Here is a 19,169-nt window from a genome sequence, read left to right as displayed (position 1 = left end):
TGAAGGGATTTTCCATGTTCATGTTTACAGTTGCATTAAATTAAATTTTAGCATTAACGGAAATGTCCGTAGAATAAAGGAAAATGTTCTGGTCATTTTATACGTTGTAGCAATTGTTCTTGAGCATACTGTATCTCGACCACATACCGATCTATGTAACAAACAATGTGCTTTAAATAAATACAGAGACACTTACTACACCCAATATATAAATATTGTGAACTCAAGATTAAATACAGTAGATCAAGTTCTTTTAACATCAGATTCGTCTTGAGACAAAGATAATGTCTACACATAGATGTCTTATCTAATGTGAATGGCAACAACTCTTTAAATTCTTGTTTTGCAAAGGAACGTTTAGCCTAGAGTTTATCATGAATGGTGAAGTGACAGACAAACTATAAAGGTGGCACAGCAGTGACAGAAAGGATATGGAGGCTCTAAGGCTTTGCACAAGAGATCAATTGTATGTATGTATCAGCAATGGAACTAATTGACAAATATGTTTTTTTTGCTATTTTGGTGAACTGTAAAAATTATTATTTTTTTGTTTAAACTGGTTGCCTTGAAATTTTGAGTTAGTTCAACTTAAAAATATTAGTTAACTCAATTATTATTGGTTGATAATAATATTATGTTTTTTATAATTAATGTTTTTTAGGTTATGTTTTTTACTTATTATTTTAAGTTTAACCAACAATTTATTTTACAAAATTTCATATTATATTTTTTTGTTTTGTTAATAATGCACACACACATTAGACTTTTAACTGACCAGGCTGAGACAACAATTAAACTATTCGATTAGGTTAAACAAACTGTTAACAGAATCCTTCAAATATTCTTGGTGGTTGCAGCTTCTTGTGCATTCTACATCTTATTTTTAATTCATATTGATAAATGTAATATTTCATTCTCTTCGATGTAAAATCCGAGGTGTGTTGGCTAAAGATGAGCGATTTGACAAACTATGCTTTCAAAGTAGCTTCCCTAACCTCAGTTAGCAAACAGAAACTTTCCATGAACCGAACATCTGTATTTCCCTTCAAAAAACAATACACCTGTTGCTGGTTAAAGCACATTCATGTTTTCAGCCCACACAGACACAGATGAATGCAGTCAATGGAGCTGTGATGAATACATTCCTATTGGTAATTATGAAATGAGTAAAATACTGAACAGGGTTCGCCAATAAAGATGACCCAAGGTCAGTGTGGCTAGTCGATTGGGAAGTATGTTTGTGCCTTTAATTCTTTAGGTGATGTTATGAAGTCTGCTTAGCCAAATATGTCATTTTATTCTTGAGAAAAAAGTCCCCTAACCCTTTCTCTCTCGTTCACGTATTGTCTAACAATAGTTGAAACCTTGTAACTTGTTAACATAGAACTTCCCGCATTATCGTCTGCCTATGATCAATAAATTGCTTTATTGTTTTCTTTGCTCTTGCTTTGGATAAAAGCATCTGCTAAATACCTACAGTAAAGTAAATTTGCAAATATGGCTAGTTTATAACACATGGAAATAGAGATGGATTATGAAAAAAGAACATTAAAAAACTAGCATTTTATGTGGAAAGGGATTGTGGGTAAGCCAGTTGTTAGCAGCAGCGCATGTAGTTCTTTTCTGCCTTAATTTGCTCAGTAGCGTGAACGCACACAAGGCATCTGTCTGATCAGAGCTGAACATCTAATTTGTGTGTTTTCTGGAAACTGAACCTATCCTCTTAGCCTTGCTAATGCTATGCTTTCAAACATGTAACTAACATAATGGTTTTAGGAAATATGGAATTGAACATGTACGACATTCATTTAGCATTCGTTTTGATCCAAAATGATTAACAAATGAACACATATCTTTTTTTGGTAAAATTTTTTGGTAACAGCCAACAAAGGACATAGTACCCTACATAATGCTAAACTAAGATTAATGCTCAATTTCGCGCAGTAGTAAAATTAAAAATCGAGTTTTTGGGTGGAGCTTATTCCACCAAAGAGGAGCATAAAGAGTAAATTTTAGTTTTCGGAAAGAGATTTCATGCCTCGTTTTGTAGGAACAACCAGGCTTCGCTCGTTCACTGACCGTAGATGTCAGTAAGGAACGTACGCTTGTGTTTTGAGGAAGGAGGGTGCAGTTCCATTGACCGTCCCAAAGGCCAGTGGAGTGAGACCGGGAGGGCGTGGGCTCTCTTCGGCTGATTGAAAACCAGGTGTTCCATTGCATTCTGGGTCACCTGCAGAGGTTGTGGCAAATCTTTCTGCGTGGTTCTTCGTGAAGGCAAAGGGTTAAAACTGTCTTACATTCACATCTGGGAGCCATTAAAAACATTCCACGAGGCTAACCACATCTTTTCAGATGGTCGGGATCCCGCAAAAGACTCGCCTGTCACAGGGTTGATGGGAAGGAGGAAAAGAAAAACGAAAACTGAGAGTGGATAATGGTTTCTCTGCAGTGCAGGTGGGTGGCGGGAGATATGAGAGAATCGGTGGTGTGTGTGACTCTATATGCAGGCCTATATGGTATGTTATCTCAAACTTATTTTTAAGCCTGTCTGTGTTTTCCTATAGCTTGATTCATAAGAGTCTAGTTGAGCTCTGTAGCCTCCTCCAGCTCTGATAAAGATCTCTGCTGTATGTTCAGACCCTTTCACCGTTGAATTGAACAAAACACGGGGTGGAGCACAACATGGGCCTGCTTCACAGCTTTTGTCCTACATACAGCTCTCTAGAAAGATTTGTCATGTGTACAAGGCATGATAATAATGAATGCATTTTTATGATAAGGTCTCATAGGCGTTGGCGCTAGAACTAGTCAATGTGGATGGACATGCAGGTGTGACGAAGCTGATGATCAAATAGATGTAATATAATTGTATAATGTCTTCCTCACATTTACCACTAGATAAGACAAACTACTATATTGTTCTAGTGCATGAATCTGAGAGGTCTCTTTTGTAAATTTAATTATTTTGCATTAATGGCATATTTAAGAGCTCGTGATAAAGAAAAAAATTGCTGCTCAACAAAATATTTAAAATGTAGCTCTGGTTTAGCCTACTTATTATAAAACCCACTAACAAAATAAAAACTACTCTCTGGAGATGCCCGCTGTAAATGATGCCTCTGGCGGAACTGTCCTACTACATAAAGTACAACACACTCTCTTCATTTAGTTTTCTAGCTGTGGTTGCATTAGATTACACTGGAACTTTGTGCCATGTACCTAACCGCAGAAAACATCACTGCCGGCTAATGGCTAATGTCATTAGCCTGTACAGCCTATCTAGATGAACTAGCGAAGTGGGTTAGCGACAGGCAGAATGGCACGTACTTGTCAGATGGAGGTTTCAATAAATAAGTTGTTCTTGAGGAAACGATAATGTGGGATTTTATTCAATAAGCAACAAAGATATTTGGTATTTTAAGGCACTTTGGCCTTTTAATTGTCCCGGTAAACAGATGGAGTGGCTCAGAGATTACGTATTTTTGTAGGCTAACCCAGAAGCAGACACGCCCTGGTTGCATCGACCGAAAGCATATGCATTTTTCCCATGGACTTTTGGAAGATCGCAAAAAATAAGATCTGTGATTAATAAATGTTCATGATATCTAAACGTTTTGTCTATCAAGATTATCTTTACAGATTATATTTTCTGTTTTTGAGCCTTAATACAATCGCCAGAAGTAAAAAGCTAACACAATGCTATAAACATTTTTAGCTTAGAGGCTTTTATAATAAATAATGTTTATTTGACAGACATAACTTAAAAAACACGTGCTAAACAAAATATTTTGTAAAGGTACACACCCTGACTTTGCCGTGACATGTAACATGATGGTTTTCAGGCATGTTACAGTGAATGGATAGGTGCTTGAGCATCAGGATATGAACATTTGTCAAGAAATGAAAGAAGTGTGTCTAGCGTAACGCTCTGCAGGTCCTCTTCATTTTAACATTGCATGTTTACAGATATATGTGAGCTTTATCCCCCAAACTGTATTTGGGGTTATAGGTGAATTGTCATGCGGAGTTATCATCATTCAGTGCAGCCCCCAGAGATAATGCTAGACATCCAAGACATTTCTATTAAGTGCTTGTTTATGTTTAGCTCCACGTATATACAGTCACCCAAACTCAAGAACAAAAGGAGATCTGTTTATTTTTAAGAGAAGGGACATAGTCAATTAAAGGTAATCATTTTGTATGTCATTAGATTTCAGTGGCTGTATACGCTGTTTGACGCAAAGCATTAGTTTGATGTCTTTAAGGATGAACTGACCACTGAACTTCTCTTGCGTGGTTTACACAGCTTATCCATTCTTGGAAGTGGACAGCGAGGTGGGCAGGGCTTCTTTTGGACACCATTCTGATTTCAGACTGTGATCCATGATACCCTTACTTTATTTGTCTTCTTGGCACCAACATGTTAGCTAAGATACCGAAAATGTTTCTCTTGGGTGGATCACATCTCTGGCTCTGAGATGCAGAAACAGCGCTGTGTGTGTGTGTGTGTGTTTATTAGGAGAGCTAATATTACTCCCAAAATAAAACTGGGCACAAGCCTGGGGTAGAAACCAGATGGTGATATTAACAAGGGTGCTTAGAAACACCTGCTGACATTATAGCAGGTGACCGGGTGGAAAAAACAGGATTCACTTCCTGTTTGAAATTATTAGTTTATAAATAGTGTAAAATTTTTATAAGTACCGTATGTAAATAAGGTCAATGGGTTCATTTGACCATTTTTGGGGTAGAAATTCCAAGAAATAGATGCAAAATATTATATACAGATGTCTGGCTGCGCTTAAAAACTCTAGCAAACTTGAAAGGCAGGCTTTCAAACGCTTTACTTCAAATTTTGTGTATGGTGGGCATTCTGATTTTGTGCAAATCTGAATTTAAATGATGTAAGTGTTGATTTCTTTGAGTACACCATTTAAACTTCAACGGCAGGAATGTTTCTTGAGCCAAGGCGTGGAGCTCTTTCAAGATGTTATTTTGAACATTGTGCGGAAGACACTTTACAACGTGTGAAAACGGTCTCATTTACAACGTGCTAAATCTGGAACATTACATCCCAGACTTCCCTCATGTCTGTGGTTTGCATTACAGAAAGTGCAAATCTGATCAGGGTAAACTACACATTAATGCCTCAGCACGATTCATTTTGCCATGTGCGTAAAGCCCTGGCATTGTTTTTAATGCTGCTTGCAATACATTATTCGAAAAATCGGTTACATATCCGTTTAACATTTCATACTCATAAACATTAAATCAATTTGCAATGTTTATTACAACAACAACCTCAAGTTATTCACGTAGTCGGCTATAATGAAATAAAGTGAAGATGGTAAAAACGAAGTAATAAAAATGTATGATTACTAGGGATGGGGGAATTAACGCGTTAATCTTTGCGATTAATTTTAGATGTTTAACGCGTTAAAAAAAAATAACGCAATTGACGCAGCACTTTTTTTTTTTTTTTTTTTTTTGCCTCGATCGTTTCCATGACTTCCTATTGCTTATTGTGAATGTGAACAAATGTAAACCGACTGGTCTGTCTCAGTTGCTGGCTTAATGTAAAAGAGTAGGCAAAATCTTTGGGTGAAAAAAAATAAACATTCTCCTTTTGTTATTCATATTGCAAAGACTTATGTTCCTTTTTGAAATTCAACTGGCACTTAAACATTTTTTTTTTAAATATATTGTTGGTGCATAAAGAAATTATTTCTTTTGGCCAATTGGCTTAAGTTCTAAACTGATCTAGACTTTTTGATGACCTTGATGGTTTTAATATTCAACTTTCACTTTGTTTATAATGTTGCTGCACACATTTTATTTGATGGGAACAGCTACTCTGTGGTTCTGTGGAGAGTCTGTTTACAGTTCAAATGTCATTAACATGTTATGTCATTAAAAACTTTGTGTTGTTTAATTTAATTAGGTGATTCTACATTTAAATATTGATGATAACAAGCTTGGGGGAAAACACAATTAATTGCAATTAATTACAGAAAATGTGCAATTAATTAGTTAATTTTTTTTAATCGATTCCCAGCCCTAATGATTACATACTTGGTGTACATGAGCAGAAATTTTTCAGCTGCAATGTTCCTTTCATTTAAGGATGGAAACTTTTTAAAACTTTTTTCATAAAGCCTCCACATACACCAAACTGACCAAATGATCAGCTTTGAGACAAATGTAAAAGAAACTATTGTATGAGGCAATTTTTTCATCCATAAACAGAAGTTTATGGGGTCACCCCCTACTTTTTCTCATGTTTTGGTTGAAGTAGCCTCGCTGCTTAAATCTTTTAGTTTAACTAACAACAGAAAATGCAATAGATTCCTGAAACTATATGAACAATTATTATTATTATTATTTTATTATACTTTTTCCTTCCTTTTTATCATTATCTTTTGTTAATATGAATTCCTCATGTAATGTATTTAAATGACCCTGTATCCTTTGTCTTTTTTTACCCCTTTGATGTTCTCCTGAATGTATCTGCATATGTTTCTACAATAAAATAATCAAATAAAAAAGTCTCTCTAGAAACGGTGATGGAGATGAGAGAGTTAACGGGACTTTGAGGAAACGGGGCGGGTTTATTCCCTCGTGTTGGGTTTCACAGACACACAGTACACATGACTCTCCGATGGCCGCTGCCTTTAACGCGGATCAACGATCGCTAATACACATCTAAGAGCTCCGAATCTCACCATTATTCGGCTTTTCTGGATCGGACGGGGAACTTTATTCACGCGTCATCCTGAACGCGTTGCATCTGCTGGAGGTGTCAGTGAGGCGGCGGGTGGGCGGAGTCAACAGGTTCAGGTATTTATCTTCATTTGCTCACCTCACCTTCAATAACAAGGACCGCAGACGAGTAACACACCGTAGAGTTGTTTTCTTTAAACAGTAAACAGACAGAGTGAGTGTTTTGCAGTCCCGATAGTGGGAAACGATAAGAATAGCGCCAGAAAGTGTGTATTTGGGGATTTTTTGACGCCGAACTTATTCTGTCTAGTCAGGGAACTGTGGGGTTTGAGGCATCAGCCACGGTGTTGCAAAACTTGATTTAAAGCTTATTTTAATATTGTAGTTTAATGGGTTTCATGGGTAAGTGAGTCAATTCACCGTTTGCTTACCTTTGCGAACACAAAACCGTTTGACAGAAAATATCTGTTTAGTTATGTTAGTTCCAGTGCTCGGTTTACCAAAGTGCAGTGATGTATGATTCGATTTATAAGCTGTGGTTTGGTAAAGATGACGGACAGGTGAAGTAAACCCTTACAGCAGAGGTGGTACCACAGAAAGGTGCTTTTTTATGATACAGAACAATGTGTACTTCACAGAGTACTACAAAGTCAAATAACGTACGTTGCCTTGCTGAATATGTTGAAGTTTCTTTAATTGTCGTTATCTTTTAATAAAAATGCATTTATTTTTGGTGGCAGTGGTCCCAGGGGGATTGGTATTGACCACTAAAGTGCATTGATGTATACCTGACAGACAAATGAAAAAGTACACTAACCCCCCAGCAAACACAGAACGTTCCCCTAACGTTAGTACAAAGGTAGGGGAACGTTCCCCTAACCTACAGGGAACGTTCTATTAACGTCAAGAAAACTTTCCTGGAAAACCAACAGGGAACGTTAGAATATGTGTTCTGGGAACGTTCTAGGATCCACGCGCTAGCGTTCCCAGAACGTTCTGGGAACCAAAAATTGTTTGCTGGGCCTCTTCTCTCAACAGGTAGTGGTCCAGCTTTTGTTGAAACTGGTAACTTTGTATTAGCACCTATGGTACTATCGCTCTTTTATGACATATCGCTTATTGCTCCCCGAACTATTTGTAAGTCGCTTTGGATAAAAGCGTCTGCTAAATGTAAATGTACTAGGTGGATCACACATTTTATTACAAACAATAGCTGTTAACCGCTGTCTGTTGGTGATGGCTCTGGACATATCAGAGCGATTGTGGTGTGACGGTGGTCAAACGTTGCTCTACAGTACACAGACACGCATAGTTAAAGTTGAAAGGAGCTCGAAAATGTACAGCGAGATGCATATACGTTGAGAATAAAACTTTTAAAAGATTCATTTATTTGATTCATGAACAAAGTGAATTTAAGCAATTACACTATCAAATACATTGTTAAGCTCTGATAGGCGTTTTAATACTTCCTTGATTCCTGTTCAAAAACTGCAATACCCACAATCCTGAGATTGGCACTAACAACGGCAAGGTCATGGGTTTGATCCCAGGGGATTGCACATACTTAGCAACAAATGTATAGGACAATGCAATGTACGTCGCTTGGGGTAAAAGCGTCTGCCAAATGCATACGTGTAAATGTACAAATATTTTCCTCTGAAATCTGATAAGGGTGGAACTATGGATGCCTTTAACGTTCGTGGCATGTTTTTGTGGGCGGAGCTTAGCATTACTAATGCTAGGTAGCATGTTTTGTTTGCCTGCTTTTTGGCAATGACTTTAAAAAAAATCTGATTCAATTTGAACATGTCAGGTCACTCACTGTCTAGGGCCGTGACTGTTTTTGAAAAAGTGAACTTTAAGGCAACCTGGCCAACCTGTCCACTCTCACTTAATGGATCCAGGGATGAACTGACAGGATTACCTCCAGTTATGTGGCCTGACATCTACACCCACCAGACAGAGAAACCGAGCGTGTATAGTAAAGATAAACTGAGAGCGTATACTCTATAGATGCCTGCGTGTACGAACAGTGGCAAACGTTAGCAAACGCCTTTACTTGAAGACAAACCTGACACATGACACACTGTTCCCTCTCCTTTATACTAATGCACTTGTGACGACTAAAGAAGAGACGACAACCAGTTTCCTTTAGGTTTAGTATCTGGCCGATAGTCAACTGTTAGTTTTATAACTAACAAAGTTAGCTAGCATACCCTATGCGTTCAAAAGTCAACCCTACGTGACAAATAACCTTTTTCTCCAGTATCTGATTTGATAGCGAAATATTTTAAGACACAAACCCAAATCATAATCCACACCAACAAAAGACAGTCGTTTTTTTATCTTAAGAGTTATGAAGTGAAATGGGGGCTTTTTTGATGATCGTTTCTGTTCAGTCCGCTCATTTTATTGTGTTTAACTCCAGCTGTCGTCAGTGTTTTTGTTTAGCAATGGCTGGAGGTACCATGTGTTAAAATATCAAATTGGAGACTGTGTTCTGTCGATTGTGGCACTTAACAACCCAGCAAGATGATATATGAAACTCCTGATTAAGCCGAATCTGTGCTGTTTTGTATTGTCTCCAGTTTTCCCTTTGTTATGCCTCCAGCTAATGCTGTGACGTCATCGTATGTCGCCCGTAAAGGGGTCTATAACAGTCCAGTGCAAAATATGTTTGCTATTAAAATTCTTTCGACACCAAAGGCTTCGATGCCGAACCTAAGGAAGCATCTGAAGGTCTTTAACTTTATTTATTGAATAAAAGCACACAGTTTTGTCGTTATTGTGAGTGTAAACTAATTCAAGTAGACCCCGTCGTTTAGAATGATGTTGATGTATTACACGTTACTGTATGATAAAAAGTATTTAAATCCATTTGGATATAATGGAAGATTAGAAAAGCCATTGACCAATCCCACCTGCTGCACAATGCTAATGTAAATGTATTTTAGCTCTGTGTTGTTTGGTTCATGTCCAGTTTATTTAACGATACTGTAAGGTTAACCCCACTTTGTTTAAATATTTGAATATATAAATATTTGACATGAACTTTACTTTTATAAAGTAATTAAATAGTTACACTACTTATTACATTTTAGATCGAGTAACTCGTAATCTGTAACCTATTACATTTCCAAAGTAACCTTCCTATCGCTGTATTCTGAATTTTGTAAAGCACAATTTTCCAACACGCTGTACTGCATGTGTGTATGTGTGAGAGTTCAGATCTATTGTATTTACTTGCTAAATGCTCCCTCGTTTCATATAACTCTTGTGTTCTTGATGTTTTGGCCGGTGTTTCAATGTTAAACAGCTGTAACGCATTGTGTGTGTTGACACGCAACACCAACGCAAACAATGTTCAGTACAACACACAGGTAACGGGAAACATGGCCCAGCATTGTGAGAGCGTAATATAATATTTTGCTGTGTTTGTGTGTCGTTGCTTGATGTTCCAAAATGACGCACGATCAGCTCTCTCTTTGCTTCTTGATGAGAGGAGACCTCTTGCTGATGAGTAAAACCATGTCAACACGGCATGGAAAAAGCGTCCTGGCATTAAGAACATGATAGTGACTCAACATCTCCTGGCAAATGATATTTCATTATTTTCAACTGCCTCGTTTTGGAGATATTGTTTTACTTATTTTTGCATAGCATGACCATATGTGGATTGTTTTGCAAATGAAATTACAGAAGTGTCGGCTATGGTGGATTGTAATATGGGTTCTGTTATTGTAGAGTGTCACGGTTGTCATTGTGGACATCATATACCTCATTAAATCTCTTAGGATGATGACGTGACTTAAAAACGTTTCTTTTGTTATTTGAAGTTTACTCAATGGTTTCGCTTTTTGTTTTTAAAAGCTGTAAGAATTGAAAAATGGATATTATGTCCTGTACTCATTTTCATTGTTCCAAACTCCTATGGCTTTCTTTCTTCCTGTGACACACATTTAATTCAACTGCGTGTGATCGTGACTTGAATAGTATCGAGATTGTCAATGATCTTGTTATATGCTCAGGTCAGCATGTGTCATCTACTGTCAGCAGAGATTATTTCTTTGTTTTCCTGTAGTGTAAAGGGACCATTAAAAATATGTATTTATTTAACTAACTTTTACACTCTTGTCCCACAGTTTACTTGTGCAGAAGCCGCTAAAAGAAAGCCATGAGTATGAGTACTCAAGTATGTAAACACAACGGCTTCTAGCTACGCAAACATAATTTCACGTATCATTGCCTTTTGAAATGTGTTGCATATTTCAGTTGCAATACATAATGTAATATAGGATGCATTGTACAGTACCCTTCATAACGTTCCGGACAAATACATCTTATTTTTTTCATATGCACCCCACAGCTTTAGATTTGTATTGAAAGCATTGACAAGTAGGGCACATTATCATGCTTTATTAATTGTATTTTGGTTTCAACATGTTTCAACATCCCATATTTACACCCTGGAGAGAAGCAACCTGGACATGTGGCCTTTTCCATCACAATGGGAAACAGCAATGGCACATACATGAAGTAACATTTAGTACCTTGTTGCATGTCATTTGCAGGCAATACATGCTTAAAATTCTCAACCTACCGTTTAGACATCAGCAGGTGCTGGGTATCTTCTTTGGTGATACATGTCTGGGGAGCAAGTTTGATGGTTTTACTACAGTTGAAACCAAAAGAAATGATTACTATATCCCGATACGGGTAACATTTGTATTACATTTCTTATATGACAGAATCGATTTAGAGAAAATTGCCATTCATAACTAATTATGAACTAGTTAATCTGACAAATCAATGCATAAAATAGTTTTGAGACTGAGTATAAACTTGCAAAAGATCAAGTCCTTATACAGAGACGCCTGTTTCTGAAACAGGGTTTCTAGGCTACATCATACGTATGGATGTGTTTTACAAATCTTTTGCTCTTCACTTTCTACTACACACACTAACTGTGGCTCTTCAACGTCTACGGTATTATGAGCGACCGGCACGTCACTACATCCCTCCAGCGAGAGTTTCAACGAATTTAATATCTTCAGGACGATGTATCGCTATGTCGATATTTTGAACACAGTTACTATAGTAAAACCATGGTTAACACAAAATGACCATTGAAAACCATGATTGTTTAACACCATACGTAGTTAAAACATGGTCGCTATTGTAAAACAATGATTTTGCCGGTAGTCATCAATGCGCCAAAAAACATGGTCACAACACTTTTACCATACCAAAACCCATGGGTAATTTTCACAAGGGAATCTTTTCTTCAGCATATCGTGCTCCATTCTGTTCAGATGAGGTGACTGACTTGGCCGGGCAATTTTCCTTCCTCAGAATTCTTTGTTATTTAAAATGCGCCAAACCATATGATTTTTGCTTCAAACTAATTTGCAGCTTTACAGCATCTGTATATCATTAATGAAGATGACTGAGTAAAGAAACATACATGTTTTTTTTAATAAACAGGACCCTCCGTAATATTTGGCGCAAAGATCCAAAGTACATGGTTACTTTTGATTGCTTTTCAATGATGAAAGATGCTCTTTGCTTGCAATTTTCAACAAAATGTTCAATAACCAAGCATGCGACGGATGCAGAATACACAGTGTAGTATTTTGTAAAAGGTCGGTGGTTTCTGCAGAAATATTCAGAGCTTTCTGTGTGAAGTGTTTGTTGTTGCATAATGCGTACCATTGCACATGCTTGTTTGAAAAAAATAAACCGTGTTTAATGTATGCAGTGCAGTATGCATTAAGTTGTAGGCTAGGGATCATTTGAAATCATTTGTGAAGCAACAGCGGGTAATGCTGGGGTGATTTTAGTGCCTGAAGCTTTGACGCAGCGCTCAATGCCTCCGGAGAGCACGAGAGTGTGGGAAAAGACGGAGAAGATGGAGAAAAAGCAGGAATCGGAGCAGGGATTGTGAAGTTAAACCATCATGATGCCTGGAGTAGATAAAGGCACAGACAGCTCTGTGCGGGTTACTGAGCGAATACTGAGGATCACACACACATCCTGAGAAAAAGTATTTTTCTTTAACACACCAGCGTTTTATCTTCTTGCTTTGATGGTATTAGATAATCTCCACGTGTCAGACGGGACCAAACTGTGTGCTCATGGGAGCAAGAAAGAGTTAGCGAGGGGTAAAATGAAAAGCTAGCTTGGAAAAGAGAGAGACGACAGTAAGGTATGAGAAGACTTTAATTTACACATGACTGGCCTTTTACAGGGAACTTTGTCACAGTACAGTGGAGTTGCATGCAGTTGTGTCTATATATAATAGCAGTGTTTGGCAGCTTCCTTCTAAGGCGATGTTAGAAGGACGGAAGTTGATGTGAGCGAGAGTGACATTAGGGATGTGACAGTTGTGCAAAGTCCACTTTATGCATTAACATTGGTACAAGAAGGCAGATCAGTTGAGCTCAGAGGCAACCAATAGCATTAAGAGCCTGCAGAGCATAAATCCGCACATCAGATACAAATATTAGGTTAAAAATGCGGATTTGTGATATAATGTAATGCGATCTTATTATACAGCATCATTTTGGTGCCGACCTTTGGGAGTTTCTGTGTGATGTCTAGAAACCCTATAGTTAAAGCAACACTTTGTAGTTTTTGCGACCTAAAAATAATTTCTCTAAAATGATTTCAGTGGTAGAACAATTCGTAACTAGACAAATTCTTCACACACTGCTATCCGAGCAACCTCATAGCGGCTACACAATATAAGTTCTGTGTTGGGGTCGGTACACACAGCCCCGCCCATCCCCTGCCTGCAGAAGAGTGCGCTATGGTTTCCAAAAAACGTTCTGCATTCGCCGGTTTCATCAGTTTAGTCAACGAATTTATGTTTATGAACATCACGTGTACAGCGCTGGGGAAGCTTATACAGCAACATTATTTTCGACCCTGGTAACAGACAATTTCGCTTATCAACCACATGGGGGAACCCGTGAGCAGAAGTCCAACAATGTGGCTTTAAGTTTGGGAACAGTATGTGTGTTTAAGAGAATTCTGCATACGGATTTTCTATTATTGGTGTTTCTCACAGATTTTATTGGACCTTCAGGAAAAAAAGTGACTTTGGAAGGCAGTCAAATCTTACATAATAGGGTGGAGCAGAAAATGCATGAAAATGCGGCGAAGCAAAGAGAAAATAACACAGGCTGCTCTATGGAGGACGTCCAGCCTTCCAGTACAAAGAGCCAATCTGATAATCTGTGGTGAGATGCTTGCCAAACATTAGCTGAAAATATAAATTGAAATAATAAAAAAAACTTGAGCGCAGTTCGAGCTTAAGAAACAAATGCTTTGATACAATAGATGGTCAGCTTTATGTTTTGGTTGGAAATGTGTCATTTATGGCTTCCCCCATTCAAGTCTTGTTATGACTTGAAAGATGCTGTGTGTAATTTTTTTGGAGGACAGAAAGGCAATATAATCTACATAACTATATCTTCAGAGGTGTAAAATGCCACAATGAAGCATTATGTTTTTATTACCTTAGAATGACATATTTCTTTCTGCATACAGCACAGGTCCTCTGGCATGGAATTCTCCATGTTGTTTCTACAGTAGTCCTAGAAGAAACTTTGACTTTCGGTAAATATGTTAAATCCTTCATCTAAGAAGTGAAAACATGACTTTGGACAATATTGGGGAATAGTTATATCTTGCATGCAAATACGCTGATGTTTTGCTTATTTCTGTTTATCCAGTATTTAATAAAACACACTTCCTTTAAAAACAATAGATCAGAGTTTCCTAAACGGGGGTCCGGGAATGCAGGGGGTTTGCGAGTCGGTATACTACATGGCTACCTGTTGTTTCCCTTACTTGAAATGGCAAAGAAATGTTACGGGTTAAATAATAACAGTAGTTATGTAGCTAAAATACTACTGATCAAACAATTTAAAAGTTAAATATTTTTTAATTCAAACATGCAAACGTGCTATCAAGTTGTTATCAAGTTCCCTAAAATCTCAGTGGATACTTAAAGTAAATAATTTAGGGGGCGCAGCTGACAAAAGAAACCCCCGCACAACATCATTGGGTGTCCTAGTTGTCATTTTATGGTTAAAACGGATGCAAACATTGTGACATACTGATTTGGAGAATTTGCGACCGAGGTGGGGCAATTCCTTTTTTTAACATCATCAGTGGTCCGTAACTAAAATAACGGTGAAAACAATAACAACGGCCTCCAACATCAACATGAAATCGTCATCTGATACGAGAGTCTTTTAAAAAGCGTAACGTCTGTCCCAAATGCATGTTCCCAAACTTGTTAGACTTCAGGGGCAAGATGAACTCCCCCTTAAGATATCGCTAAGCCGCCATATAGATCCAATATGTAATTTAGCTTGTAAAGGATAGCACCACCATACATTAAAACCGCTCATATCAGCGCAGAACAATACAGTAAACGACTGTTACAGTACGCTAACATCATACACACTGTAATTAACCAGCAGACCGTAAACTGCAGACAAGCTCTCAGGTTGCATTACGATGTAATTACATGTCACACGGCCCTGGGCGCTCCGCTATAAAAAGAAAGCCAAGCCTGTCCTTTCCCTAATTGAACCTGATAACATTTTCAGAGAAAAGAGGCCTTATTGTGATCAGCAAAATTCCCCTCTCCCCTCCCTGAGCCGCTGGTATCCGTTTCTCCGGCGGTGTCTCCAGAGCTCAGACCCACACCAGGCCTTAACCCCATGTGCCCTGCTGGTCTGGTCTAATATTATCCTCTCAGCGTGCCTGTCATTGGTTTTGGTGGCCAGACATTTGACTATTGCTCTATAATCTGACACACTGTGATCAGACAGGTGGTCCGTCTGGGGCTGAGACTGTGCATGCTGTATGGTTCATACTGTGCATCTCAATACTTGATTAAATCAAGCTTATGTGGGGCATTTTATCAATATTCATATTTATCAAAATGCAGATTCAGTGCGTTCATGCTTGCGTAGATGTTTCGGATCTTGAGCTCTATCGGTCCACGGTCCAGATATATGTTGTCTGTTTCTGTTGAACTGCTCCTCCTTTCTCTGTTTTCCTCTCCGATTTTCTTCCTTAGCTCTTTTCCTCTCTCACCCTCGTCGCTCGGCACTCTGGGACATGCTGTTGATATTTGAGTTGGAGTAGAGCCGGGCGGTACTGTACAGCTCCACTGTACCGTTAACCCCTTCCTGCCCTCTCCAGCCTCAAAAACAGATTCTTTCCTGACAATTTGATGCTAATTTGCCAGGCTCTCTTTAAAACAGCCCGCAGGATGGTGAAGATGTTTGCTGTTGCCTGCGCCGCTGAATTCCAGCACGTTCCACGTGCTGAGCTTCGGTCTCGGAGGGAGCGTGGCTTCATTCTTGCGGTCAGTCATGTGGTGGTCTCCAATGGGATGGGCAGACGTATGGGGTCACACTCGGTTAAAAACACATGGGCGCTCACGCTGCTCTTAACTTTACTGTCAGGCAGGACAACTGCCGCCCACTTAAGAGGTCATTGTGAATGTGTTGTTGTACCGGGGCCTCTGGTTGGGTTTTTCTTCGTTCTATTTTTAAAGGAGCCTTCCAGTTAAAAGCTAACATATAAGCTTTTATCCAAAGCATTCAAAGTACAGTCTGCGTATTTGTTTCCTGGAAATTCAACTTAAGACCTTTGTGTTGCTGACGTCACGCACTACCAGTTGAGCTACAGGAACACCTGCTATCAAGAGCATAATGTCGACATAATGTTGAAATCCAGAGATAATCATTTCTTGTTTTACTGTATGTTATATTATTTTGTTGACATTTTCTAAAGCAAAAAAGGTAAATCACAGTTACAGTAAGACCCTTACAGGGGAATTCAATTGTGGCAGCTTTGTTTAGAGTGAGCATATGTTTTATTTGTGTTCACTAATAACCATTCAGCTGGTTTTTATCACAAAATAAACCCTGACAGGTTGATCAGGACTTGAATTTCTATTAAACAACTTCAGTAATGCCCCTTGAAATGCATGTTTGTTCCAATCGTGCCATCAAGCTTCTCTAGTCCGTTTTTCTACATCCCTTTCTAGGGCTTTTCCATTTTTAGATTCATTCCAGTCCAGTGTTTGTTCTATAGAAATTCCCAGAATGCACCGTAACAACCTGTGAGCATTGACAGTGAGTTGCAGGATGAGATGAGACATACCCAGGATAGTCAAATTATTTAGAAAATGCGAATCATTTTTTTAATGGTAGCAATGCACTTGTGTAATGTAATAAATTATCTTTGAAAACAAATATATAATGGAAAACAAAGAAGACCCTGCTAAAAAAACTAACTATTTCTAATATTTTCTTCAGCAGGGGAAATAATTCAACTGAATAGCATAATCTCCATAAAATACAGTAAGTATTATTTTGACACTTGTGTATTTAACATTTATTTTATCTACCCTAGCTGTGCAAATTAGCAACTTATGAATCAGTATATTGATATTGTAATACGGTGTGGAGTATAAACCTATGCAGTTCACAAACCCAACATTTAAAATATTTTACTTTTCATGGTGTTTGCAAGGATGCACACGCTTATATTATTCGTTTTGGTTTGATGTTGTTGATATGGTAATTTCATTTGCATTTCGGCGTATGGCCTCTTCTTTATTGTCTATGCAAATGAAACCCTAATATCGTGGCAATTACGAGTCAACATTAATCAGGCGTGCCCGTTCAACGAAGATGCACGTAATATGCAAATTTCAGTAAACAAACAACACATAAAGCTGTCTGGCCACAGGCCAATCATATTTCCCTATAATTACCAATACACATGAGCTATTGAGATGTCTGTCGTCATTTTTCAAGCTGCCGGTTGTTCTTGTCAAACCTGTGGTGGTTCTTCGATTGCCTCGCAGATGCATCGTTGGGATGGCGAGGAAACCAATGAAAACAAAACTCGGCCCATAGACACCTCAAAACATATTAATGAATACCAGCACCGGTCTCTCACTGAAATTGCGTGAGTAAATTGACCAGAACAAGATAGATGTGGCGCTGTAAATGAGTCAAGCAATGAGTCAAGCACCGCTCTCTGCTTGGTGTCGGCACAGCAGTGATTAGAACACGCCCATGCCCCTCCTCTTCACTGGAGCCAGCAGATGAACAGAGACCCCGCAGGGCCTGGCCACATCCAGAACATAATGAAAGGGGTGAAGCCTAATGCAGAACGACTAATGTGGTCTTTTTTTAATAAAAAGTTCATTAACCGTTCATTAACATTTCTTTAACCGTTGAAATATTCAATATACTCGCGAGAGTTACGTTAAGTGCCTTTGTCATTAACAGTGCACTTGCAGAGAAAGAACTTAAAGGGTTGCCCAAAAATGAAAATTCGTTCATCATTTACACACCCTCACGCATTACAAACCAGTAAATGACAAAAGAAGATATTTTGAAGAATGTTGGTAACCAAACAATGGCGGTGCCCATTCACTTTCATTTTATAGACAAAAAACCAATGCAAGTGAATGGGTACCTCTGTTGTTCGGTTAACCACATTCTTCAAAATATCTTCTTGGGGGTTTTGCAGAAGAAAGAATCACACACAGGTTTAAAATGACACGAGGGTGATTAAATGATGAAAACATTTTAATTTTGGGTGAACTATCACTTTAAGGTTTATTGTCACCTGTAGACAGGAATCAAGCCTGTGTGGTATAGTATGAAACTGGTGTTTTGGGCATTTTTGGCATTGCTTTGTCTGCTTTCCATGACAACATTGGAACAGACCATCCCGGTGTCATACCACATCATCCCATGTCTTGATTTTCTTTCTCCTGCAAGAGAAATCTAAAAGTCAGATCAAAACAAGAGATTCAATGCCGTGGGATGTGGAAAGTTGGCTGAAGTTCAGTATAAAGTATAATTCAGACGTTACGTTCTTTCTGTGTTTCAAATGTTAACAGATATATCAAGCTTTCTATTAAAGTGTCAAAGCACTCATTTCAGGAGCAGAATATATCTTCATCGCCATAGTTACATTGTCTCAGATGCACTGATTTAATGACGGCGCGTATGTCAACTCTTATCACGCCTGTTCATTTTTAGCCCAATTAATTGAAGCATAATATTATAGAATTTAAGGTAGAAAAAATGACTGTTGTGGCTGTTTTCCCAAGTTGTAAAGGACATAATAAGCCACTCATATTGCTGACATTTGTCACCATCGAACTGGATAAACCTCTGAAAATTCCTGGCGAAAGAGACTAGGACAGAATAGAAAGCAAGTCATTTTGTCCTTCACTAGGAGCTTTTTAAAAAACGACTTACTTTTAATGGAGAAAAATCAATGCACGCGAAAGCCTGCTCCAGCGTCAAACTCACTCATGTGAAAATGTGTCAGAAAATGTATCACTCCCTGATGTTTGGTACTCCCACCACACACATTTCAATAGTGCCTTCATC

At 38.3% G+C, this 19,169-nt stretch overlaps 1 protein-coding gene across 3 annotated transcripts in view; it reads left to right on the top strand.

The window, feature by feature from the left end:
• Positions 1–6,557: 6,557 nt before the first annotated feature.
• The window catches only part of raraa (retinoic acid receptor, alpha a), a 106,634-nt gene continuing 94,022 nt past the window's right edge, over positions 6,558–19,169 (top strand). Inside the window, exon 1 of one of the 3 annotated variants that reach the window (XM_079476443.1) lies at positions 6,558–6,837. The gene's annotated coding sequence lies outside the window, so the exon portion shown is untranslated. The remainder of the gene's footprint in view (positions 6,838–19,169) is intronic. The other 2 variants (XM_079476441.1, XM_079476442.1) reach the window with 2 other exon arrangements.

The sequence above is a fragment of the Barbatula barbatula genome, assembly GCF_947034865.1.
Source record: "Barbatula barbatula genome assembly, chromosome: 16".
NCBI lineage: Eukaryota > Metazoa > Chordata > Actinopteri > Cypriniformes > Nemacheilidae > Barbatula > Barbatula barbatula.
The sequence above is the reverse complement of the archived record's forward strand: the minus strand, read 5'-3'. Positions and strand labels throughout refer to the sequence as shown.